This window comes from Oryctolagus cuniculus, chromosome 3, assembly GCF_964237555.1.
Source record: "Oryctolagus cuniculus chromosome 3, mOryCun1.1, whole genome shotgun sequence".
NCBI classification, from domain to species: domain Eukaryota; kingdom Metazoa; phylum Chordata; class Mammalia; order Lagomorpha; family Leporidae; genus Oryctolagus; species Oryctolagus cuniculus.
The window spans coordinates 50167230-50194203 of NC_091434.1; the positions used below are offsets into that span (position 1 = coordinate 50167230).

Below are 26974 nucleotides of genomic sequence, written 5' to 3' on the forward strand. Positions count from 1 at the left end.
GCGCCGGCCCTTAAAAGCGTTTTCTAATGACGATGGTGTTGTTTCCTTTGCTCCTGAACCCTTCCCTAGCCCTGTACACACTTCCAGTTGTCTCTGAGCCTGGCAAGCTCCACAACCTTGCTGCAAACCTCATTCCTACACCCATCTCTTCTTGATTTCCAGAATCAAGGAGCAAATCCTAAGATGGCCCGACCAGCCAGGCAGGTGCAAATGCGAACCCGCCAGAAGACACCGTGTCCTAGTCCTTTCCTGCTGCTGGGGGCGAATGCCTGCGGCTGGCTAGTTTTAAAACAACACGAGTTTATTTTCTCACGGTTCTGGAGGCGGAGAAGTCCCGGATGAAGCCTCCGGCAGACCTGGCTGGCTGGCAAGGGCGGGATCCTCTGGAAGGGAGGAACGCTCTGCCCTCACTTGGTGGAAGAGCAGACAGCAAGTGGGCCGAGGCTAGCTGAAGCCTACTTTAAAGGGGGCCCTCAGCTCTCTGCTGTGGCCCGGGGGTGCAGTGGAGGGTGGCCCAAGTACTTGGGCCCTGCACCCCATGGGAGATCAGGATAAGTACCTGGCTCCTGCCATCAGATCAGCGCGGTGTGCTGGCCTCAGCGGCCATTGGAGGGTGAACCAACGGCAAAAGGAAGACCTTTCTCTCTGTCTCTCTCTCACTGTCCACTCTGCCTGTCAAAAAAAATAAATAAATAAAATAAAATAAAGGGGCCCTAATCCCGCTCTCCGAGGAGCAGCTGTCATGGCCGCAACACCTGTCACAGGCCCCACTTCTGCACGCTGCCTCCTTGGCAACACCTGCACTTGGGAGGGGCCCTTCAGGCCACAGCGGTTTCTCATAATAGCATTTTAATGTAATCATGGTGTGTTTAAGAGTTGTCCATGCTTGAAACAACTTTCCAAGCTGAGCTGTAGGCTGCAGTAGTCTCTCTCATTCGTCACTGAAGGAGAACTGACTAGCGTTGTCTTCCATCATGTGGAACAATCAGATGGCCTTCGCGGGTTCTTGAGGGGAAAACGTCCCTTTACTTTGGTTTGGGTCCATTCTGGTTCTCCAAATGTGGCTACATGTCTGGCAGGGCAGACGGCCGATGCCCCATACCACAGTGGAGTGCTGGAGGCTAACGCTGGCTCCGGCTTCTAACTCTAACTTCCCACCAATGCACACCCTGGGAAGCAGTGGCAACGGCTCACGTAACTGGGTCCCTGCCACCCAGCTGGGAGACCTGAGTTCTTGCTTCATCTCCCCACCCCCACCCGTCTGGGCATTTTGGGGTGTGAACCAGCAAATGGCAGCTAGTTGCTCTCTCTCTTTCTCTCTCCAATAAATCCAAACCAGGGGAAAATTCCAGATGGAAGTTTAACTGCTGCCAAACACTGCAGAATTATGGAACAGTACCTCCTGACCACGTATGAGGGTGTTTTAAAAAGTTCATGGGAAAACGGAATTAAAAGATAGGCTTATTTTGGTCCAAAAATAATTTGAAATGCATGCATAGTTTTTTGTTCCATAATACGCACTTTCATGACCTTTTGGAAGATTACTTGTATGGTATAATCCAGTTCTGTTCACTAAATTAACAACCAAGGTGGTTAACTATAACATCAGTCTGTTCCTTATCACTTCTTTAATTTTTCCTTAAAGTTCCTCTACACTCTGTGTTTTGTTCTTTTTTTTTAAAGATTTATTTATTTAATTGAAAGTCAGAGTTACAGAGAGAGAGAGAGAGAAGGAGAGACAGAGAGAGAGAGAGAGAGAGGTCTTCCATCCGCTGGTTCACTCCCCAGTTGGTCACAACGGAGCTGCGCTGATCCGGAGTAGCCGGGACTCGAACCAGTGTCCATATGGAACAGCAGTACTGCAGGTGGCGGCTTTACCCACTATGCCACAGTGCTGGCCCCTGTGTTTTGTTCTTTATATTTACTCATGTACATTTGTCAATGAGCCTTTTTTCTCTAAATACGATCCGTCAAAAGATCCTTACAGTAAACTTAATTAAACACATTGTGAAGTCTTTAAATCACCACTAACAGACACTGTATTCTCATGTGTAGATAGATTTAGCAATCTTCAAGAGGTGGAAATACCTGGATATAAATGAGCAGCTTCGCTGTTATTATTTTTTTATGGTTACCTATATTTCTTTTTGTTTTTAGATTTATTTATTTGAAAGGCAGAATTACAGAGGGACAGAAGCAGAGGTAGGGAGAGGGAGAGAGAGAGAGAGATTGATCTTCCATCTATTGGTTCACTCCCCAAATGGTTGCAATGGCCAGGGCTGGGCTACCCTGAAGCCAGGAGCCAGGAGCTTCTTCTGGGTCTCCCATGCCGGCGCAGGGGCCCAAGCACTTGGGCCATCTTCTGTTGTTTTCCCACATGCATTAGCAGGGAGTGGGTTTGGAAGGGAGCAGCTGGGACTTGAACCAGAGCCCATATGGGGCAGGCACTGCAGGCGGTGGCTTATGGTTACTTGTATTCCTTTTCCTGCATAGATTCAGAGCCTCTTGAGGATAGGCACCATCCACTTCATGTACTTTATGCACTTAGCGCTAGCACCTGGCATGTGAAAGTCATGAAATGTTTGTTGAACTGAACATGATTTCTCGTACTGGTCCTTTATATGCTTTCATCCCAGTTTATAGAAACGCATTACTGATTAGGCCCATGGTTAGGTCGAAGCTTCTGTAAATGCCTCACCTACATTTGTTTTGATAACCATTTCTGGCATTAAGGTGGGACCTTTTTTTTTTTTTTTTTTGCATAGCATGTGTCTATAGACATTGTTTAGAAAGAGATAAATATTGTAATAATCACTGCTCTGAAATTTACTACTTCAAGTGTCATGCTGCATTGCATGCTGTTCACATAAGGCTCATGTGCCTTTCAATCTGACTCACTTTCCACTGCTTCCCTGCCCTGACTGTTAAACACAATCTGCCCCAATTTTATCGAAACAGTTCCAGCTTTCTCCTGGAATTCTAGGTTTTCACATATTTGTTTCTCAGATCATAATTTTTTTTAAAAAAGATTTATTTATTTACTTGAGAGGCAGAGTTACAGAGAGAGGGAGAGACAGAAAGAGAGGTCGTCCGTTTGCTGGTTCACTCCCCAAATGACCACAATGGCCGGAGTTGGGCTGATCCAAAGCCTGGAGCCAGGAGCTTCTTCTGGGTCTCCTATACAAGTGCAGGGGCCCAAGGACTTGGGCTGTCTTCCACTGCTTTCCCAGGCCATCAGCTGGAAACTGGGTCAGAAGCAGAGCAGCCAGGACTTGAACCAGAGCTTAGCGGTTAAACCACTGGTTAGAATGTCTGCATCTCATATCTGAGTGCCTGGGTTTAATTCCTAGCGCTGGAGTCTGACTCCAGCTTCCTGCTAATGTAGACCCTGGGAGGCAGCAGGTTTAGGTAATTGGGTTCCTGCCTTTTATGACCTGGATGGAGCTCCCAGCTTCCAACTTCAGCCTGGCCCTGCCCTGACCCTTGCAGGCATTTGGGGGAATTGAACCAATGGATGAGAGTATGTCTATCTGTCTGTCTGTCTGTCTGTCTGTCTCTCTTTCTCTCTCTCTTGCCCCCAAATAAATACATAAACAATTTTTAAAGTAGTAATAGCAGCATTCTTATTATTCCTAATTTTAAAGAGAGTATTCCTGTGTTTTACTCTTTAGTACTGTGTTTGCTGTAGAATTTTGGTAATTTTAAATCAGATTAAGAAGCCCTCCTATTTCTAGTTTTCTAAAGTTTTTTCATGAATGAATGATTCATTTTTTGAAATTTTTTTCCATCTGTTGAAATGATTAAATGGTTTCTCTACTTTAATGTTACTGTGATAACTTATATAAATAGATTTTCAAATGCTAAGTCATTTTTTCATTTCTATAATAAACCTAACTTGCTTTAATTCATTCAATACATTTTAAGATTGGATTTGCATATAAAATTTCTTGGTACTTCACATGATGTTCACAAGTGGTACTGGCCTATAACCACTTAAATAGTTGTCCTAAAGATAAGACTGCTTGCGATGAAGCACTTCTAGCTCAGATAACGGGTATTTCTGATGAAAAGGAAGCAAAGGAAAATGTGTGTTCTGCAAATGACTTGAGCTAGACATTCCCGAGGTGAGCAACGACAACTCATCAGGGTTGAAGAGGTTTTGGCAAATCTTTCTCAATCTACACTCTCACCTGTTGTGGATCATAGCAATTAAAAATCTTTTGAAAACTATTGTGGAAAAAAGTCAAGAACACAATATATTGCAGTAATCATCAGTGTATTTATCAGCATGGCAGGGACTATGATAAAACCACATTTATATAGAAAATGGAGCAAGAGGTAGAAAACTTCAGTTCTTCCAGATCATGATGTTATGGGATCATTCTTTATGTTGAGTTCTTATTTCATTCACTTTACATGTCCACATAACTGATACACGATGAAATCCTGCACCATAAAGGAAAAAATCAAAATAGTAAAAAGTATTTGAACTTTCCTGGTATTTATGTACATGTGTAAGATAAATTACATGTATAAGAGAACTGATAAATATTGGAAGTTTGCTTGAACAAAGCACTTAATAGTAGTTGAAATTTGGAACAATATGTTTTGCAAAAGTTTAGCAGTCTTCGCCAAACAAAAAAAAGGTAAGGGGGTTATCTGATGGATTTAAAAATTCTTTCACATATTTGAGTTCCATACTTCTGTTAATTTTAGAAATGTGTATTTTCCTGAAGATACCCCATTTTCTCTAAGTTTTGGAATTTATCAGCATTAAGATGGTCATTTTATCCTCTTCTATTTTAAACAACTGCTGTGTATGGTATTCTTTTCCATTCCTAAGATTAGTTTCTTTGTTTAGTGCTTCTTACATGATGAGCCTTTGTTCTAGATTTATGTTCCTTCTGCTATCAGAATTTCTTTGGATCATCTTCAAGTCAGGCTCTAGGTGGGAAATACAGTCTTGGGCTAAACAGGACTTTATCTTCTCTTTCTTCTTAAGTACTGTAGCTTGGTGCACCATGGCCAGCAGGAATTTTCCCATAGCCCTTTGAAGATGTCATCCCACTCCTTTAGTTCCTTTGATGGCAATCTTTTCTCTGTAGTTGCTTTATTGTTTTTCCTTACACTTGGTGCTCTCAAGTTTTGCATATAGGTACAGACTTCTCATTGTGTGGGATTTGTTGAGTCCCTTAAATCTGAAGATTAATATCTGTCTTCAAACAAGAAGAATGTTCACTGGCTGTCTCTTTGCCTCCCTCCATTCTCTCAATCCAGAACTCCTCTCAGACATGTGTTGGACCTTTTCGTCCTCTTCCTCAATGTCTCTTAACTGTGCACATTTTCTCTCTTTTTTTTGCTATAAACCGAGTCATCTCTGTAAAAGTAGAGTGCTGTCAACTGTGTTTGGCTGTGTCTAATTTCCAATTTCGTTTATGCTTTGGGTTAATGTTATCATCACTTTTTTCATTTCTTGAAATTCTATTTGGTTTAACATTTTTATTTAATTTTATACTAAAAATATGACAGGGTTCTGGTTTTTGTAGATGCAGTAAGTGCTCTCCACCCTGTCTCCCTGACACTGAAATGTAGCTATCAGCCCAGACAGAATGCAAGGAACAGCTCTCCGAGGCTCTGAAAAGTCTACAAACCAGATGGAAGAGAGAGGCCAGAATTGGAAGTGTCCCCGAACCAGCACTGACTGCTCATGTTTTTCCCTGGAGTAGTCCTTTGATTTTGTTCAATGCAGCCCTCGACCCCGAAGTGAGCACTGGAGTGTGGACAGAGAGCGCCCGAGTGCCTGCTTCTGCCACGCAGTTCAGGAGTGTCAAGAGCCTGGCACCGATTTTGAAGTATATTTCTAGGCTTAGGGTTACTGTAGCGTGCCAGGAGTACAAATCAAACTCTACAACCACGCTGCACAGGCTTGTGGTTCCAGCTGATCAGATACCCACGTCCTCTGTCCACTCCAACCAGAGGCAAAGCAGAACAAAGCGAAACCACAGAGAGAAGGCCTCTTGCCTTCTCCCTAAGACAGCGTGCAGAATTCTCTATTTTCTCTTTCATTTAAAGAAACCGCTTTTCAAAGGAACCAGTTTTATGCGTGAATCTCAGCTCCAGCTTCCCTGTATAAGTCCAAGATCACCTCTCCTCCTCGTAGTGTGACTAAATGACAACTAAGCTCCTGGGGCCCATTTCTGGGTGTGATGGCCCCTGCCCTTCTTGCCTCATCTGGTGTCAGTCCTCTGCCTGTCACTCCTCTTTTGGGCAAGAGGGGCCTGGGAATTTCTGATTGTCTCTTGGGTGGCTACTCTGTAGTTAAATTTGTTACTGGAATTCGGCATGTCTAGGTATGTGAAGAATGATGTGAACTGCCTATTAGTTCACTTCTCATTTAGCTAACCCTGGACTCCATATTTGTTCCTTGGCACATTCCAGTCTAGCTTCCAAAGCCACCAAAGTCACTCATGTATTCTGTATTGTCGAATTCAAGGTCATTTATTAGTCCATATTTTACTTTTTAGTGCATTCCCGACAGCTGAACAGTCCCCTTTCTCCTGAAACACTTTCCACTTTTAGTTCACGTGACAATGCATTCTTCTGGTTTTCTTGCTATGCTTTTAGCTGCTTTGAACTTTCTGTTTGAAATTTATTTATTCCTTTTTATCTATCTGAAAGGCAGAGAGCCAGAGAGAGAGAGAGAGAGCGCGAGAGAGAGCGCACCTGGTATATGTTTTCTTATCTCCTTTCTCTGAACTATTTCTTCAGGGAAGCTTTTTCCATTTGCATGACTTTCATCTTTTCTTTCTGCCAGGAGCCCCCAAACTTACATCTCTTGTCTTCACCCTTCACCCTTCTTGGAGACCCAACAGTATCTCAAACTTAACATCAAAAATGGAAGTCTCGCTACCCACTCTTCAAACATGCTCATCCTTTGGGCTTGTCCAACTCAATAAATGGTAACCAGTGGCTCAAAATAGAAACTTAGAAGTCATTTTATGTTTGTTCTGGTCCTATTTTCCACTCCTTCCATTACATACACTTCATCGGCTGCTCCCTGTCCTCCCTTTCTAATCTCATCTCATACACTCTCGCTGAGTCCTGACCATACTTACCTCCTCTTCACCTCTCCACCTCTCCATTTTCCATTTCCTCTGTTTTTCCTAGTTTTTCTTGGAGCTGTCTCCTTCACAGCTTTCATGTCTCAGTTTCAATATCACCTTCTTAGAGAAGATTTTTCTGATTGTCTAAAAGTAGCCTTCTTATAACCAGCTACTCTTTTCAATCTTTCCCCCACCCCCAACCCCATCTATTTCCTTCATAGCCTGCATCACAACTTGAAATTGATAGGTAGCACGATAGACATTAGCCTATGTGTGTACCAGGGGCCAAAGAAGATGGGAATTGTTGAGCAGCTGAATAAGAGAAGAAATGTAGACACACACCTTGGAAGCAGACAGCCTTTTCAAATTAAACTTTGTTGGGTGGGTCCCAGTCCTCTCCTGGGAGCAGCTTAAGGAAATCTTCCCTGCCCTGTCCCAACAGGGCTATCAGGTCCAGTGACACTGTGCTGATGAAGTTCCGGGAGGAATTGCAGGAATTCCCTGTCCAAGAAGCCCCCACCCAGCAATATCACGGAGAGGAAGAGGGGGATGAGAAATGGAGCGCCTATGCCCATGACCGTAAGAAGTGCAGTCTGAATGCACACTGAGCTCTCGGTTCTTTCCTGAGCTGCCGGTCAGCTCGTCCATCCCTCCCTGATCACAACTCTCCATCTCACCACCGAATGCTTTCTTACCGCAAGACAGGAACCTCCGGTTAGCCATCCACTAACAAAATCACCTTATTTGTTTATATTTTCCATATTTGCTCCACTGTGCAAGCTCCAGTGATTAAAACTATACAACAGTTTTTTCCAGTGTTTAAAACTTGTACAACTCATGTAGGATCTCTGTCCTTAATGTGCTGTACATTGAGATTTAATGCTATAATGAGTACTCAAACAGTATATTTCACTTTGTGTTTCTATGTGGGTGCAAACTGTTGAAATCTTTACTTAATGTATACTAAACTGATCTTCTGTAAAAAAAAAAAAAGAAATTATCAATTCCCAACATGACTCTCACTGGGATTAAACATGACAATAAGTCTGATCTAGTTTCATCATCATTTAAAAAATCATCTATTATTTTTCACTTTGTTTCTGTGTGGGAGCAAACTGTTGAAATCTTTACTTAATGTATGCTAAACTGATCTTCTGTATATAAAGAGAATTGAAAATGAAAAAAAAAATATATCAGATGATATATATATTTACAATAATATAATATAATATACATATATATATTATATATAATAATATTTACAATAATATATATCATCTGATGCTACTCTTTCATATGTGTAGTAGGTCATATTATTTTTTATCTGCATTGTTTTAAGATGCATTTCTGTACTTTCCAAAGTATTGGCGTGAAATAAATATATTGCCATTGCTGAAAAAAAAACTTGTACAACTATACAACTACTAGGATAATATGTCTTGAATACAGTAGGCATTAAAAATACTTCTTGAACAAATAAACAAGATCCTTCCGCCTCGGATTACAGCAGAGTAATTTGTAACACTGACTCTTTCAGTAAGAACAATAATAAAATTTGGATAGAAAGTAAAAACGTATCAGTCTATGGTGTCCAGGACCTGTCATGGTAGTCAAGACCCAGGGAACCACAGTCCTGGTTGGAATGGAAATGCTGGGAACACTCTGTTATCAGGTGCAGCACACTGAGGCCTTTTGCTGATGGATAAGCAACAGACAAAGGCTGAAAATGTGAATGAGGCTGTTCATCCATTTTGTGGAGTTTGGGAGAAAAAAAATTAGTTCAGGGCTCATCAAAGTGTGTGTGTGTGGGGGGGCAAGCAAACACCCTTGGCTTTCATTTGGAACCGCTAGAATAAATCAAGAAACAACTAGAAACATATCAACTCTCACAAAGATGAAACCCAGTCTCTGATTCATTCAGTCTCAGCATGGTGATCCTTCCAAGTCTAACAGGCTACACAAATATCATCCAGAGTCTCAAATTCTTGTCCTAATTTTCAGTTCACAATGTTTGGCATTCAATTAAATATTACCACATACACGCTGAAAACAAAAGGACAAAAGAAACAATGGGAAAAAATAAACAGGTCCATAGGAGATCCACATACCTGGTGTTTCAGGCACAAACTACATAATATTATATGTTCATGTGATCTAAGATCCATGGAGTCTATTTAAAAAAAAATGGAAATTTGAGAACTGAAAACTGTAGTATCTAAACTTAATGTCTTGAGCGGATAGGCTGAATGCAGATCAGACATAAACTCGAGAGGAATAGTACAGAGGGAGACTGGACAACAGAAAAATCCAGACTAAATCTGGACATTTTAAAAAAGAAAATTATTTTTAAATGTAATAAATACATGGGCTAAGATGAAAACATTTACCGTAGGTGGAATCAGCGTCCCCCAAAAGAGACAGGGCAACACAGCGTAAGGGGTGCTGGGACAGATTATGGCCAAGAACAATCCAGAGCTGATGAAGAGCACTGAGCCACAGATCCAAGAGCCACTGTGAAACCCAAGCAAGACACACTCAAAGTCCCACCTCCCCAAATCATGGAAAACTGCTGAAAACCACAACCAGAAAATCGCAGGGCTTCAGAGGGAAAAAGAGACAGATCATCTTTAATGGAAAAATGATAGGATTATAGCTGCCTTTGAACAGAATGAACAGAAACTAAAATGACAATGGAATGACACAAAAAATCTCCTGTCGCATGCCAGCATTGTGATATAGCGAGTAAAGCTTCGGCCTGACCCAACCTGGCACTTTAGGCCACCTGAGAAGTAAACCAGCAGTTGTAAGATCTCTCTTTCTCTCTCTCTGTAACTCTGCATTTCAAATAAATAAAAATATACCTTAAAAAAATCCCTGCCAATATATTAGTCTTTTTTCATGACTCTGGGTAGTCAAATATTTCCTAAACAGAACACAAAAATAATATATTTACAGAAAAAATTGATATATAGTGACAGATTAAAATTAAAAACTTTTTTCATTAAATGATATCATTAAGCATAAAAATGCAACCATATCACAGGAAAAGATATTTGCAATCAAGATGTCAAAGCTCATGAATTAGTTAAAAAGAACTTCTATAAGAACAGATAACCAGCTTTTGCAAAGCTGTAGTGAACACTTTATAAAAGAGGCTATTGAAATGGCTGACAAAGGTATGAAAGGGTGCTGAAACCGATTAGTCAAGTCATAAGTGCAAATAAGACTAAAATAAGACACCACTTACACTCACCAACGTGGCTGATACACCAAGTGCTTGCTAGGAGGAAGAGTGATTGCAATCCACATATACTGAGAATGGGAGAAAACTGAGGGGAACCACTTGGAAGATGCTTGATGTTATCATCTAAAGCTAAATAAACATCCATGAAATGACCTGAAATGATCCTTCCCAGGTATTCAGGTCGAGCATCTTTTATCTGAAATGCTCTCGACCAGAAGTGATTCCAATTTCCAATATTTTTGGGTTGCAGGATATTTGTGTATGCCTCATGAGATACCTTGCGGATGGGACCTAAGTCTAAAGATGCAATTTTGTGATTCATATTCATCTTCTACACACAGCGTACAGGTATTTTACACAATGTTCCCAGTGCACTTGCATTTTGACTGAAACCTATCACACAGTGTCAGGTTCCCACTGTGGCATCAGTTCCGTGCTCAGAACGTTTTGGGTTTTGGAGCATTTGGGGATTTCCTATTTTCAGATTACGTTGCTCAACTTGCACACCTTACAAAAATACATATATACGTGCACCAAGAGACAAGAATGTTCATAGCATCAGAATTGATCATAGCTCCAAAACTGAAGATGCTCATTAGAACATTTAGTAAATATCATGCACTCAATGAAAGTTTTATTCTTTTTAGCAAATGAAAATCTTTCGAGATTTTGCAGCTTCCAGAAATCTACCCAGCTAAGATCTAATTATATCATCTCAAACATATCTGATTAAATATAATTAAAAATACCTACATAAAATAGTCATCACCTCAAACACATTGTTAAAAATTTATGATAGAGGCAGGTGTTTGGCAAAGCGTTTAAGACACAACTTAGGACACCTGTATACCATTTTGGAGTGCCTAGGTCCAAGTTCCTGCTCCACTTCCTATTCCAGCCCCCAGCTAATTTATACCTTGGAAGGCAGCGGATGATGGCTCAGGTATTTGGGTTCCTGCCACCCACCTGGGAGACCTGGATCAAGTTCTGGGTTCCCAACTTCAGCCTGGCCCAGCACCAGCTATTCCTGATGGTAGATCGCTCTGTGTCCGTCTCTATATCTCTCTCTCTCTCTGCCTTTCAAATAAAAATAAATAAATATTTTGAAAAATGTATGGTAGATTTAATCACTGATTTTTTATTTATTCTTTTTTGCTTTCAAGTACCAATATTCTAAGATCAGGCATAAAGACTATACTTTCAGGGATCATTTCTATAGTTCACTAAGATCAGGCACAAATTTGATTCAACCTTATTTTTAAATAAACTTGGAATAAAGCCTCTTGCTACTGAATTGCAGAAATAACTTTTCAAACAGTTATCTTTCAAAGAGACAACACTTTTTAAAATTCATTTCCTTCTGATTCCCAATTGACATCTTTTATCTCACAGATAAAAACTGAAACAACCTTAAGTTACTAAGTTCACTATACAATCACCACCAGTTTCACTGCTGAACCCAACTATATGGTTTCTATAGCAGTCTCAGAGAGTGCTCCCTTTCTAAATGATGGCTGAAAAAGATTTAATAGAGCTAATCCTAAAAAACTCTGGTTTAAGAAAATTACATATACACAGTGCAAACACATATGTAACTCAGTGTAATGTTATTATTTAAAATTCATGCATATTCTTTCTGAAACAATGAGAAACACGTCATTCAGTTAGTGGCAAAGGACCCTTTTCAGTTTACTGATTGCTTTAGGAGATCTTTCCCTGGCACTCCCACTACATTTTATTTGTGTGTGCATAACAATACAAGTTTTTCATTGTAATGAATTGTTTGCATTTATGTAATTTAACTCAAGAGAGAATTCCTAATTCAAGTTAAGTGCCTGGTACTCAGTAGGAATTCAAGGTATATTTGTTAGTTAGATAAAAATTAAAGGAAGTTGTAAATACATTAGGGAGAACTATTAATTGCAGGCTAAGATCTCTTATTGCATAGGACTGAGCGAGTGTGAGAGAGAGATCTTCTATCCGCTGATTCACTCCACCAAATGCCTGCGATAGCCAGGGCTGGAAAAGGCCAAAGCCAGAAGCCAGAAACTCCACCCAGTCTCTCATGCGGGTGGCAGGGATTCAAGTGCCTGATCATCATCTGCCGCTTCCTAGGATACCCATTAGCAGGAAGCTGGATTGGAAACAGAGTAGCTGGGACTTACACCAGGCCCTCCCGTAGGGGATGCTGACATCCCAAGCAGCAGCTTAACCCACTGTGCCAACATGCTCAGATGATGATGTTCAACATCAGACGATCCAATCATCTGGTGAGGTCAACCCTGAAACCGGAAACAGATTTGCTCATATGTATTTTAATATACTCTTCCGCTTGCTTTGTAACAGTATTTGCTTGTATAAGAACTTTTGTTTCAGGTGGAATATGAAAAATTAATTTGCTCTCAAACATTTAGGCAAATATAAAAATAATCAAAGTTACAAATTTACCCTCATTGTTTTCTAGGCAAGGAATACTCATTAAAATATCTCCTAAAATATTACTCCTGTTTGCCCAATGTCTTAGGTAAGAGATTCCAAATGGGTGTTAGGCATTTGGCACAGCAGTCAAGTTGCTGCTTGGGAGACTTGCATCCCATATTTGAGTGCTCGGGTCAAAGCCTGGCTCCACTGCTTCCCGTCTAACGTACTGCTAATGCACACCCTGGGAGGTAGCAGGTGATGGCTCAAGACTTGGGGACCTGAAACCCACATGCGAGATTCACCTGTGCTCTGGGCTTCTGGTAGTTGTGGGCATTTGGGGAATGAATCAGTGGATGGGAGATCACTCTCTGCCTTTCAAATAAAAGTGAAAAGTAATTAATTAATTAAAAGAGAAACTGCCAAAGAAATCTTCTGATAGGCCTCTTAGAGCTCGAGTTCAGACTGTATTTATTATTAATAAATCTTACACAAGGCTCTAAATAGGCAGCTTCCTTTTCTTCCTGGTATTTTTTTAAGTAACCATGGGAATACTACCCCAATTTTACTGATGGAGAAAACAAACATTGAAAAGCTCAGTAATGACAGATGTAGCAGCAGAGGTTGTGGTAGACCTTGCTTCTCTCAGAGAGTGCTTCCGTGGTTCTAGTCGCAATTCTATATTCTTTCTCAAATCTTATTTTCATAGACTTTTAATTATAAGTTTCTCCTCTCTATATATCCCACATTTAGGGCTATTTTCCTTCAGTAGCTTTTCACTGACATTTTCCCAACTACTTCTATTACCCAGAATGGTTAGGGAGAATATTCAGCTTAAACTAAGTTACCATAAAGCCAGTATGTATATAACCAATTTTCTAAAAAAACATTAATGAATTTGAATAAAAAGTACATTACTACTCATATTTATACAGAAAATACCTTCTCTGTTTCCCATTACCTATCCTAACTAATCATGATTATGAACTTGTATTCCACAATATAGAAGTCATCGAGAAGGTGAGAGTGGGATTTGGGAAAGTAAACACGTGTGCCTCTGAGCTATCTTTACCCAGGAGCATTCTCTGGATTGAAATCTCAGGTTCTCTGCACCAGAAAAGGGGCACCCTTGGTTGCAATGAGTTTGAAGAAACTTGATAAATAGGACCGTCGACTATAAATCGGATGTCTATCAAAGTTAAAGACCTTGGTTTTGGAACAGTTGGTCTAAAGCCATTTTCTTTTATTTGGCAGTGATTAGAGAACAGAACTAACAGTTTTCTAAGGTCACTCCTGGTTCCAGAAAAATAATTCTGTATTATTTAAATGGCAGTCTTTCCTTTTGGGTGGGCGGCTAAGATTTTTTAAAATGCAATCTGTTTATCCAAAAATAAGTCCAAAACACATTCCTATTTTAATGAACTGGCAATTTCTTTTTTATCTAAGAATAAAATAAAATACAACTTTTGCAAAAGCATCTGCACTGAGATCTATATTGACATGCTGCATTTTATCTCCTAACTAATTCCTGTCACAGGAGTCATCAGCTGATGAAAGGTCAGCAAAAATAAATAAAAACAATGTTTCTATGAAGTCCAGCAGGTTGCCAAGCCAGATGGCATGCTGATAGTTTACAAATTTCAAGGTAGAATTTTTCAGCACAGCATATAAGTTAACACAATTTCCACAAGGTCTGTATCACCAAAAGGCCAAGAAACTCCTATCTAGATCTGACATGTTGATATGGAGACTCACTAGAGAAAAACCTGGACCGATACGCCTATCATCGTAGCGTTAAACAATGAATCCTTTTGTAGAACTGCTGCAATCCAGACAAGCAGGAATCTTGGATAGCTACTGAGCATGGAGTAACAGAACAACGTCCTCTAGGGGTCCATAAAACGACCATTTCATCAACCCACTCTGAGGTCAGAATATGTAGTAGTCTGTAAACCAACTTAAAAAACAAAAAACAAACAAACTGAAATAACTGGAGATCAAAAGTCACATCAAACCCAGGTCCATAAAAAGCTCAACTGATTCCTGATCGTCCCTCTTAAATATCATCAAAAATGAATTTCCACTGCCAGCATCATTGCTGGCTCTTAACCAACGTCTCAACTCTAAACTGAAACGCTGAAAGTATTCAGTAATGTTTCATTTGCAATGAAATTCTAAACTCATAAAATAACTTCCAGTGTGGCACTGGCAAATTCTAGTTCATAAAGATATAATGTTTTCAGATACAAAGACAGCAGTTTAAAACACACACACACACACACACACACACACACACCAGACAGTTAAGTGGCTCTTAGGAATGGATTGCAGTCGCTTGAACCTTGACACAGTTCCTCATTAGCTTCCTTGATCTGTTCCCCAAGCATGGATGCCAAAGTGAAGTTTTGTGAGTCACTGAATTCACCCTTTTTGCTTCAAGTGATCTCTCAGCCTGAGTTGCTGACTGTTACTGGCAAGCTCTGCTACTTCATGTCATGTTGGCCAGAACGTGGTTACAAAGGAGTCTCCAGCCAAGGGCCTTAGAGACCAGGGAGCTTGGAACACTGAGCTCCCCAAAACAAAGGGAGCTCAAAGAAATGAGCTCCGCTCACAGCCAAGTACGACAGGACCACAACACTCGAGCGGCCAGACTTCACCAGTGAATAGGGCATGTCCTGAATTCCGGGAAGAAAACCAAAGGCACCCCAGAACTGGTCTTAACAGTTTAGCTCATAACCAGAGAGTGGGTCTTTTATAGTCATGAAAATCCCACTGTTGACAGAGATTTGTACTCGAATAGAAAGAACACATCAGCTCAGCACAGCAGTGCCCATCAGCCAGGAGCTCCCACGCACCTCCTCAGAGCTCTGGCCTTCAACTCACACCAGTCACCAGGCCCAGGTACACAAACACCGGACGCAGGTCTGATGGCCTGGAACTCTTGGTCAGTCGCAGCACCAACATTATCAGTACCTAAGTTAGGGGAGACCAATCACTGCTAATCCTAATGAGTGGACAGGGAGAAAGCAAGGGTTCAGTTCCAATCCAGAACCCCACTTTCCCTTGTATGGGTCTTTTTCTACTTTCTCAGCCTTGGAGAGCCCCTAATTCTGAACTTCAGCTCCTTCCACTGCAGCCTTTGAATTCTAACCCCATTCTAACCAACACTGAAATCTTGGCTTGTCCTACAAGTCTCTCTGCCTTCAGGCTCCAAGGGACTTTGGCTCCTGTGAGGATAGCTCTCCTGCTGTGGGTTAGGTACAGGGCATGCTCCTGACCACTCTTCCTACAAACAGGGGAGGGTAGTTCCCCCCGCCTCTGTGACACTCCTGTGTTGTGGGCATCCTCGCTCTCCCTCAGCTCACTATCTGCCTGTGACACACTCTCTTGGTCAATGAGAACTTTGGAACCTGGGCCCACTCCTCTCCACCTCATTGTCTATATAATACTGTTCATGGAAGACAGAATCACAAAAACTACAAACTTACTTAATTCACACTGTGACTTCTTTTGGGAAATTATAATTTAATCAGTAACATTGTGATGGTATTATAGCTTCAGTATAGTGAAAGTCATTTAAAAGTATACAAATAATTAGGTAAGGTGGTAAAAACAACTCATTATCTGTTCAACAGGAGAAACACTTTAATTTACTTTGATTGATGGAAGAAATAGTATGTTATCATATTTTAACAGAAAACTATTTGAGGGAGTAGCATATGTACTAAAATGTATGCCAACAAATTGGGAAAGCTAGAATAAATGGATAGATTCCTGGACACATACAACCTACCAAACTTGAGTCATGAAGACACAGAAAACCTAAGCAGACCAATAATCAATATAGAGATTGAATTAGTAATAAAGACCCAACCAACCAAAAAAAGCCCAGGGCCAGACAGCTTCACTGCTGAATTCTACCAGACATTTTAAATAAGAACTAACTCCAATTCTTATCAATCTATTTGAAATAATTGAAGGGTGGGAATTCTCCTAAACTCTTTCTATGAAGTCTATATCACCTTAATTCCTGAACCAGTAAAAGATACAACAGAGAAAGAGAACTAAAGACCAATATCCTTGATGAACATAGATGCAAAAATCCTCAACAAAATACTAGCTAATCAAATCCAACAACACATCAGAAAGATAATTCACCAGGACCAAGTGGGATTTATCCCTGGCACAACCTTCACAAATCAATGTGATATATCACATTAACAAACTTAAGAGAAACCACATGATTATCTCAATAGATGCAGAGAAAGCATTTAATAAAATACAGTATTTTTCACTATAAAAGCCTTAAGTAATTTGGGTATAGAAGGAATATTCTTTAATGCAATCAAGGCAATTTATGACAAACCCATGGCCAGCATCTTATTGAATGGAGAAAAGTTGGAAGCATTCCCACTGAGATCCAGAACCAGAAAAGGATGCCCACTCTCACCATTGCTATTTAATATAGTCCTGGAAGTTTTATCCAGAGCCATTGGGCAAGCTCAAGAGCTCAACAACAACAAAACAAACAATCCAGTTAAGAAATGGACAAAGGAGTTAAATAGGCATTTTTCAAGAGAGGAAATTCAAATTGACAACAGACACATGGAAAAATGCTCAGGATCACTAGCCATCAGGGGAATGTGAATCAAAACCTCAATGAGGTTTCACCTCACCCCAGTTAGAATTGCTCTCATAAAGAAATCAATAAACAACAAGTGCTGGTGAGGATATGTGGAAAAAGGTACCCTAATCCACTGTTGGTGGGAATGTAAACTGGTACAGCCACTGTGGAAGACAGTATGGCGATACCTCAGAAATCTGAATATAGACCTGCCATATGATCCAGCCATCCCATCCCTGGGAATTTACCCAAACCAAAAGAAATCAGCATATGAAAGAGTTATCTGTACCCCCATGTTTATTGCAGCTCAATTCATAATAGCTAAGGTATGTAATCAACACAGATGTCTACCAAGTGAAGACTCAATAAAGAAATTATGGTATATATACACTATGGGGTACTACTCAGTTGTAAAAAAAAATGAAATCCTATCTTTTGCAAAAAAAAAAAAATGGCTGCAACTGGAAACCATTATACATAGTGAAATAAATCAGTCATAAGAAGACAGATATCATGTTTTCCTTGATCAGGGGTAACTAATAGAGTACCTAAAATGTAATGTATTGGAATGGAATACACATTTTGAGATTCAATGATTATTTACAACCCTTGTTTTTTCTGTTGAGGAACAGTGTTTTTTTTTTTTTCCTTTATACTATTCGTTTAACTCTTTTACTTAGTGTAGGGTTACTTATGAGTATAAAGTAAACTCAAAGTAGATCCCTGTAAAAATTAACAGTGGGAATGGGAGAGGGAGGAGGAAGAAGGGTTGGAGCATGGGAGGGCGGGTAGGGAAGGTAGGTAGGAAGTATCACTATGTTCCTATATCTGTATATATGAAATACATGAAACTTGTATAACTTAAACAAGTCATAAAGGGAGATTTTAGTGATTTTGAGGGCAGTTCTCTGTGGCCTTGGTAACTTAAAAAACGCCATGTCTGTTTCCTTCCATATACAATTATGCCTACCTAGCTCCTGAAGTTGCTGTGTGGATCCAATGAGGGCATAGCTCAGGGGAAGGTCTTAACAAGAACATACATCTTTAAATGGGTGGGTGATATTACATGATAGGTGTGTCATAGTATATGAAGTCATTTGCCTACTGAGGGGCACTCTGCCTTCAGTTTTCTATTAGTACAAATAATGCTGCAATAAATGTAATTGTGTGAATACATTACTTGACCTAGTAGTGACTGTATTTCCATGGGATAGACTCCTAAGAGTGGGGTCAGTCAGTGTATTTTACATTTCAATTACATTTAAAAAGGCCAAGACAATGAACATTTTCACATTTATATCTTTCCAAATGTCTTTAGCAGTAGGAATGATCACTTTTAATTGGTGCTAATCTAATGGCTACAGAATGATCTATCATTGTCACTTTGCATTTCTCTAGCTCCTAGCAAAGTTGAGCATGGTTTTGAATTTGTTGGCCACTTGGATTTGTTTCTGCAAATCTCACTTGCCTATTGTTTCTGCTTGGTTATTTATGCTTCATCCATTTGTAATCACTTTTTTATAGTTCAGATCTTTTCCATCACGTGTTGCAAGTAAATAATTTCCTCCAGTTTAAAATATTATTTCTTCCAGTTAAAAATAACTCCTCCAGTTTATCATTTTCTTTAAAATTAAAAAAAATAAGCATTTTCATTTCACTTGAAAGTCAGGAAGACAGAGAGAGAGATAGAGATAGAGATAGAGATAGAGAAAGAGACAGATAGAAACAGAGATCTTCTATCTGCTGGTTCACTCCCCAAATGCCTTCAATAGCCAGGGCTGGGCCAGGCTGAAGCCAGGAGCCAGGAACTCCATCTGGGTCTCCCACATGGCTGGCAGGGAATCAAGAGCTTTAGCCATCATTTTCGGCCTCCCAGGTACATTAGTAGGAAGCTGCATTAGTAGCAGAATAGCTGACTTCAACCAGGTCTTCCATCATGGGATGTGGGTGTCCCAAGCAGTGATTTAAGTCACTGAGTCAAAAACCGATTCCTCACTTTCTTTTCTAAGGTCAATTTTTTATTGAAGCACAACATTCACATTCTTTTAATTTACATTTAATTTTTAGCCACACAGGTTTTAAATTATGCATGTCTACTCTTTTACAGCATCTAGGTCCCATCTTTGTTAATCAACAACTTAAGGATGTCTGTGTACATAAAACCTTTCATATCCTTCCTCCTTTCTTTAAACAACCTATAACTTATTTGATATACTTTTACCCAGATTAATAAGCTGTTGGATCAGCACCATGTTATAAATAACCCATCTTTCCCCTTTTAACTGAAATGCCAATTGTGTTATATATCAAATATCCACAGGCACTGAGATCTATTTCTGACCTCTCTATTCTGTTCTTCTACCTTGTCTTTTTCTAAAGCAAAACCAAAGTCGATAAAGAGGTCACAATATGCTTCAAAATGGGAGGCCAGTCACTCCTCCCTGGTTTTTTTTACATTAATTATTCCATACAGCCTTTAAGATCACTTTGTTCAATTCTTTCCAGACCCTATGGAAAATTAAATTAGATTGGTATCATATATACTTAGTTTTGGAAGAACTCATTTTTATGGTAGTAAATCTATCTAAAACAGCCATTATTTACTGTCTTAATGCAACTTTTTTTCAGATGATCTGTTAAATTTTTCTTCCCTTTCGTAGCTTGTTGCTTGTATATGGAAAAAAAAGTAATTTATTTTGTCCATTCACTTCAGGTCATTTTCCACATTGGGATGCCAGTGACCATCTGAAACCTCCTCACTGTTCAAGCTGCCCTCATTCTCAGCAGACATCCCTGCTTCCTGCTTCATTAAAAAAAAATCTGAGGCTAGATACACTTATCCTGATTTGAACATTACACAGTATTGAAACATGATGTGGTGCTCAATCAGTAGGTATCATTTTTATGTGTCATTGAAGTTTTAAAAAATTGGTTCCAGCTTTCCAGACTTCTGTCTCCACAATTATCTTTGTTCATGCCCATTCTTCACACTTTTTCCTGCAATCTTAGAAGACGAAATGTATGTCCTCCTGTTAAAGTCCAGGCTCCATAGACCCTAGACCTGTCAACTTCCTACAAGATCTTGCCCTCATCTATTCTAGCATGTTAGTTATTTTATAAGCTATATTTTATTATTTATAACCCCCTATTTCCTTTCCTGCATTTTCCATCTCTATTTGTTATTCTTAGTCTATAAACTGTGTTTGTTAAATCTCTCCTTGTTGTGAAAGGCTCCTTTAACATCTTGACCTCATTTTACAGTCGTTCAGTCACTTCCAGCCACTAGAAGTACATTATTCTGATTGTGAGCTCTTCTCCTACTCTCCCTTAATTTAGGCTAAATGTATGGCTTGGAGTGGAAGGGAGGGTAAGGGTCTGGTTACCAGATGCCTCCTCACCCTTTATCTAGCTCCTCTGCACTTGGCACAAAAGAGGCTATTGAAGCACCAAGAATAATTGCAGTCCTTTCCATTTCTGGCATGCCTCTGTTTCTCGTGATTCTTGGAAAAGTGATGGGATTATTGCCCTACTGCACATTTCTCCCAGGTGGGAGATCCTACAGGCATATTTCTTTTCACTCCCCAGTTAACTCTAATACAGGCAGTCCACCCCAGAGCCTCCAGGAGATTCCATTCCCTACTCAAATGGCCGGAGTATTTTCTAATTTCTCCCTAAAAGTGCAGTTTATTTTCACCCCTTTAATCTGGACTCAACCATGAACTTGCTTTATCCAGTGGAACACAATCAACGGTGACATTGTGGGTTTGTGTGCATGATACAAATCATACTTCTATCATAAAGCAGAAAAGATACACTCCTTAGACAATGCAATTCCGTAAAAAAAAAAAAAAAAGTATGAGCAAATATGAACTAAAGGAAAGCATGGGGAGTGATCTTGGTAGCAGTAAATATAGAAATCAGAATCAAAAGCAACTTATAAAGATAATTTTTAATGCTAAGTATGAGAATTCATAAGGAAGGTAATTTATAAACATTTGTGCAATAATACTTAGCAAAACGTTCATCAAGTAAAAACTGTAGGCTACAAGAGGAGAAATAGACAGCAACATACTAAAAATAGGACATATTAATTTACTTTACAGCCAAAATAGAACAAAAATGAAAACATCCACAGAAACAAATGGGAGCATGAAGCTACTTGGCACAACTCTATACAAATAAAATTTGAAAATCTGAAGGATGAAATGATAATCTTTCTGGAACATACAGTCAATCAAAGGTACCATATCAAGTCTAACAAAGGAATTTTTATAGAGTAAATCTAATGCTGTTTAAACTGTTCCAGATTTTAGAAAAATGAAAACTTCCAGGTCATTTTATGTTATAAAATTTATGCTAAAACTGCTAAACCCTGACACACTACAACAAAGGATGGTCAATGTTGGTCATGATGTCAATTTAAAAAGGGTTAATCAAATATTAACAAACAGCATATTAAGAGAACATTATATCAAACTCAAGGGGGCCTTCCCCCACATTTGTACAATAATAGTTTAATAATACAAATTTATTAATGTAAGTTAATATATAAATAAATTCATACAATTATGTTTATACCCATAGTTTCTGAGGAGGAACTTGATAAAAATAAAATTTTTCTTGATTTCTTAAAAACTTCTCAACCTAAGAGTTGATGAAAGCTTCCTTTATATGATAATATACAATTTATCTAAGACACAGGCTAGTGTATTTCCTAAGGGATGAAATACTGAAGATACACCTCAGAAAGTCTAGCACTCTAGAAAGACACCCCAAATCACTGCTACTACTTCACATTGCCTAATAGCTCATTCTACAGAAAATTTGAAAAAATAAAACAGAACTCTATATTTGCAGACATTATGATCATACACCTGAAAAACCCAAGATATAGCAAATGAAAGTGATTATAAATAGGAGACTTCAGCAAGGTAGCAGAATATAAAATTATTAATATCCAGGAAGTAAAGTCCTCATATACATAAACAATGACTTAGAAATAATGGACAGGGAGACCCTATTTTGATAACAACAGAGACAAAATGCCCAGAACTTAAGAAAAATGCACACCCTAAAAAGGAGCAGCTAATTCTCACCAAGGATATAAAAGTAAACTGGGACAAATGTCAAAAAGCATTATGTTCTCTGATAGAAAAGCTCATTATCATAAGGCAGTTGTGTTACACTTAAAAATTATGAAGGAATAAACACAATTAAGTACAGATTTTTTTTCTGGAATCCTTTAAACATTTTTAAAGTTTTTATGCGGAAAAATGTGAGCAGAAAAGAACAGCCTGGAAAATTCTGATAAAGAACAGCAATAAAGGTACAATCATTACCATCTAAGTATGCATACTATAATGCATCAGAATTAAAAGTGCAGGATTGACTTATGAAAAGGAAGACTATTGGAACAGAGCAGAAAGTCCAGAGTTAGACTTGAATACATACAGGGATTCAGTGGGCATGAAGACTGCAGGCCAATCAGTTGTGGTAGACATTTGACTAAGCACTGTTGGCAAAACTGAGTAGCTAGTTGGAAAAAAGAAAACAGGTTCTATACTACTGTAGTGTATTCCGATAAGCAATCAGACCCAAATGGATCAAGGATTTAAATGTAAAAAAAAAAAGATACCACAGAAGGATTAGTATGCAATACACATGATATTTATTATAACCATGACTCAAAATCTAGGAAGGCTACCAGTTAAAAGACAAACACATCCTCAAGTCAAAAATATGCCATTAGCAAAATCAAAACATAAGTGACAAAATAGGAAAGACATTTAAATCAAAGAATTGTAATGAACAAAGTTAGAATGTTTTCTTAGAATTTGTTAATTTTTAGAACAAAGATATCTGGATACATTTTAGCAAAGGAACATGGTTTAGATGATTACATAGGAGTTGCTCATCTTTTACCTCCAATTTGTCAATCTTTTATTAGAGCACTTTATTTTCTGGCAGAACTTGAGAACTCAAAAAAAAAAAAAAAAAGATGATGAAATCCTTTATGTCAGGTACTGAGAAAACAATAAATGTACCAGTGCTTGCTCTCCGAGTTTAGACTTATAGGAAAGATCAAAACAATCAAACAAAAAGCATGAGGCAGGTGTGCTGGCACAGCAGGTTAAGTCACTACTCGAAATGTTGGCATCCATATCAGAGTGCTGGTTGGAGTCCCAGCTACTCTGTTCTGACCCAGCTCCCTGCTAATGCACCTGCTAAGGCAATGGATGGTGGCCCAAGTTCTTGGATCCCTGCCACCCATGTGAGAAACCTGGAAGAAGCTCCTGGCTCCTGATTTTGGCCTTGTTCAAACCTGGGTGTTGCAGACATTTGGGGAGTAACCCCTCTGCCACTCTGCCTTTCAAACAAATAAATCTTTTTTTTTTTTTTTTTTTTTTTAAAGAAAGCATGCGATTGCACATCAGGAGAACACCAAGAGCTATGCACAATATGTAATGTGATGAATTGCCTTCCACAGCCAAGGCAGGCTTCCAAGAGGAGATGAGAGCCAAGCTAGATTCTGAAGGTCGACTAGGAGCTTGCAAGGAACCCTAGAAGGAGGAGCATTTCACACTCAGAGACAACATGTGCCATGGTGTATTTCGAGAACTATAAAGTTCAGAGCTGCTTTCTTTTTCTACAGGATGAAGTCCAAGTTCCTTTGCCTCAAAGCAACTCTTCACAACCTGGCTCCCGGCTATCCTTCTGTCCTCATTTCTTACTACCCTGGAGGCCTAGACATATGTGGGAGTGGTTGGAAGTAGGATCAAAATTGCTGTCAGAGCAGTTTATTGGCATGCGATATTTTATAGGCCCTGGGGATGGCCTGGAGAAGCTCAAAGGGCAGCCCCTGGACTTGTGGATGCCAAGGTGCTGAGAAGTAGGCGTTTGCTGAGCTAATCAGTGGAGGGGTGGCGGCAAGAGTTTAGGGTAGTGGGTAAAACTATCACCCAGGTGCAGTGTACTCAATACACAGTGGAAAGCAAGGGCCCCATGAACTTAACACTTCATTTACCAAATAAGCACTATCTTCCAGGTACTGTGCTCAGAAAGATCTTTTAAAAGCATAAATGTTGTATCCTTGCTTAAAGTCATTGCTTCTTGCTGCATTTAAAACAGCAGTGAAACTCCTAAATATGGCCCTCATGTTCAGGTCCACCCTTCTGTCCCCAGCCCACATCTCTAGCTGCACTGTGACACATTCTCCCTCTCCCAAGGCTTCTTTCAGCCTCTGGGAGGTGCTAAGCTGCCCCCATGTCTGCCAGTGCCCTTCTTATCCCTTGATCCTTTGCCTAATCCCTACTCATTCTTCTCTTATCACTTTGCTTTTTAAACAAAAGATTTTTTATTTGAAAGGCAGAGTGACTTAGGGAGGGAGGTAACGAGGGAGAGAGAGACTGCTCATCTGTGGGCTCACTCTCCAGATGGCCGCAGCAGCCAGGCCAAAGCCAGGAGCCAGGCTTCTCCCATATGTATGACAGGAACCCAAGTAACCGGGTCCTGTGCTGCTGCCTTCCCGGGAGCACCAGCAGGAAGCAGAATCAGAAGCAGAGCAGCAGGGACTTGAACGGACACTCTGAGAATGGAATATTGGTGTCGCAAGAGGCAGCTTCACTTTCTGTGCCGCAAGGCACCCTCCCTCCCCAAACCTCGTCACTGTACCGCCACCTCCCCAGGCCTTTCCTCCCAACCATCTCCCCATCGTGTTGTAAATTACACCTGCGAGTAAACCTTTGTTATCCGATTTCATAACTGTGTTTATGTATTTACTCAAGGACTTTATTCCTCCATGAGACTTTAGCTTCACGAAGATAGAATTTTGTATTTTGTAGAGTATTTTAAACACGTCTGGCACATAGAGATCGTAAAGTCTTATGAAAAGAATGAGTAAGTTGAATCTTCATAACTAGCAAAATGAAACTGAGGCTCAAAAGGTTTGGTGATCTATCCAACATCCCCAAACACGGGTGCAAATCTCCCTCTCCATGCTTGTAAATGCTGTGTGGGCCCCCCCAACAAAGAGGCCTCCATGTAAAGGTCTGGAAGTGGCACAGGAGCTAAAGGGAACGCAACCTATCTCTGGCTGTGGGTTATGATGTGTGACCAAGAGCAGCTCTGCCTGAGGGCACAGAAAATGCAACCAGGGCCTTGGGGTTTCAGTTAAAGATGTGATGAAACAGTCTGTAAAACAAAACAAAACAAAACAAAACAGTAAAGAGGAAGGCTATAGTGTGTAGAGTGCAGAGGGTGTGGTTTTTCAAAGGAACAGGAATTTCAGAAAATCCAGTGCAATGGGTTAAAAGACTGGATAGTAGTTAAAAAAACAAAAACAAAAACAAAAACAAGGAAAGGGGCGAGACGTCCCAGCAGCCACAAGGGATACAAGGATGAATGGAGAGTTGGCTGAATGAAGCGTACGCACTGAGGGGTGTCTGTGGACAGGCACGTGGGCAGAGGCAGAGGGCTTGTCCCGCTCATGGGACCCCGAAGTACTCAGCCAGTAGAAGACTAGAGCACGTGTGACATCCCTCCAGGGTTCCTGAGCACTGCGCTCCCTGGAGAGAGCTCCACTCCAGCAGTGTGGCCTGTCTGCTCCCATCAAGCTCTGGCCTATCCTGCCCCCTACCTCCACCCGGCCCTGCCCCAGTCCTGACCAGTAGTGGGAGCAGAAGTGGTGACCACACCGAGAAAGCTAGGCAGAGACGTTTCAAGAAGGGTGTTCCAAGGGTGCGGAGTATGTTAAGTTCACATCTTAATTCAGGTGTGGGTGAACCTGGGTACAGTCCTCGAGAACTGACCAATGTGGTGGGTTTAGACCAGAAAGAAAAGCACGTGAGTGGTTTTTAAAAACAGTAAAGCTTCTGCCTTCAGATATTATATTCCATTACAGTTAAAAATCTATATAGTATATTTAATCTAAATAGTGTATTTAAACTATATTCAGGGATGGATAAAAAGCATATAAAATTATTGCCTCTATCACCAAAAAAGCAAAATATTCCATACTAAGAATTGCTAAGAAACACTGTACCTTAAGACTGCAACTCGAATAATCCAAACCAGACACCCTACCAAGTGTGTAGAAACAGGCTGATGGCTCCTGAGAGGCGGGAACAGCTGGCTCCCAGCCGCCCTTTGCCTAGAAACAGTTGCCAGGCAGTGCTGGATTTGCTCACAAATGCACTTTTCACCTAGGCATCAGCATTATGATAACACGCAAGCCACCTCCCGATCCATCTCTCTGCTCCTGTCTCATGAAAAAGCAACTGAGTGGTGAAAATTATTTATGATGGCTAATAGCTGCCTGGTCCGTGAACTGTAGAATGTGATTTCCCAGGCAGAAAGAGGAGAATTTTTGCCGTTAGATCTAACAGTACAGTAGAAAAATTTGAAAGGTACCTATTTCATTTTGTTCTTAATTTCTTTCAGGCTGACTGTAAAGGACCAGGGACCAGAACAATGGAACCAAAACACATTCTCTTTCAAGTTCTTGTGTTGATTCACAAAAACGCATACTGAAATTTAAATCCACTTTAAAAATATTTGAAAGACAGATTCTGACTATTCAAAATACAA

At 40.0% G+C, this 26974-nt stretch overlaps 1 protein-coding gene and 1 long non-coding RNA gene across 5 annotated transcripts in view; one reads left to right on the forward strand and one right to left on the reverse strand.

Annotated features, from left to right (window-relative positions):
- The window catches only part of C3H2orf88 (chromosome 3 C2orf88 homolog), a 157097-nt gene that overhangs the window by 23071 nt on the left and 107052 nt on the right, over nt 1-26974 (reverse strand). The window contains exons 1-2 of one of the 4 annotated variants that reach the window (XM_051849364.2): nt 26430-26529; nt 12513-12629 (exon numbers count right to left, since the gene is read on the reverse strand). The exons of 1 other annotated variant lie outside the window; for it this stretch is intronic. The gene's annotated coding sequence lies outside the window, so the exon portion shown is untranslated. Of the gene's footprint in view, nt 1-11313; nt 11425-12512; nt 12630-26429; nt 26572-26974 lie in introns of those variants that run through there. 2 more of the 4 variants (XM_051849363.2, XM_008258833.4) reach the window with 2 other exon arrangements.
- LOC138848958 (uncharacterized) lies at nt 14908-21515 on the forward strand. Its single transcript, XR_011387191.1, has 2 exons — nt 14908-15666; nt 20103-21515. It is a non-coding gene; the product is annotated as an uncharacterized lncRNA (long non-coding RNA).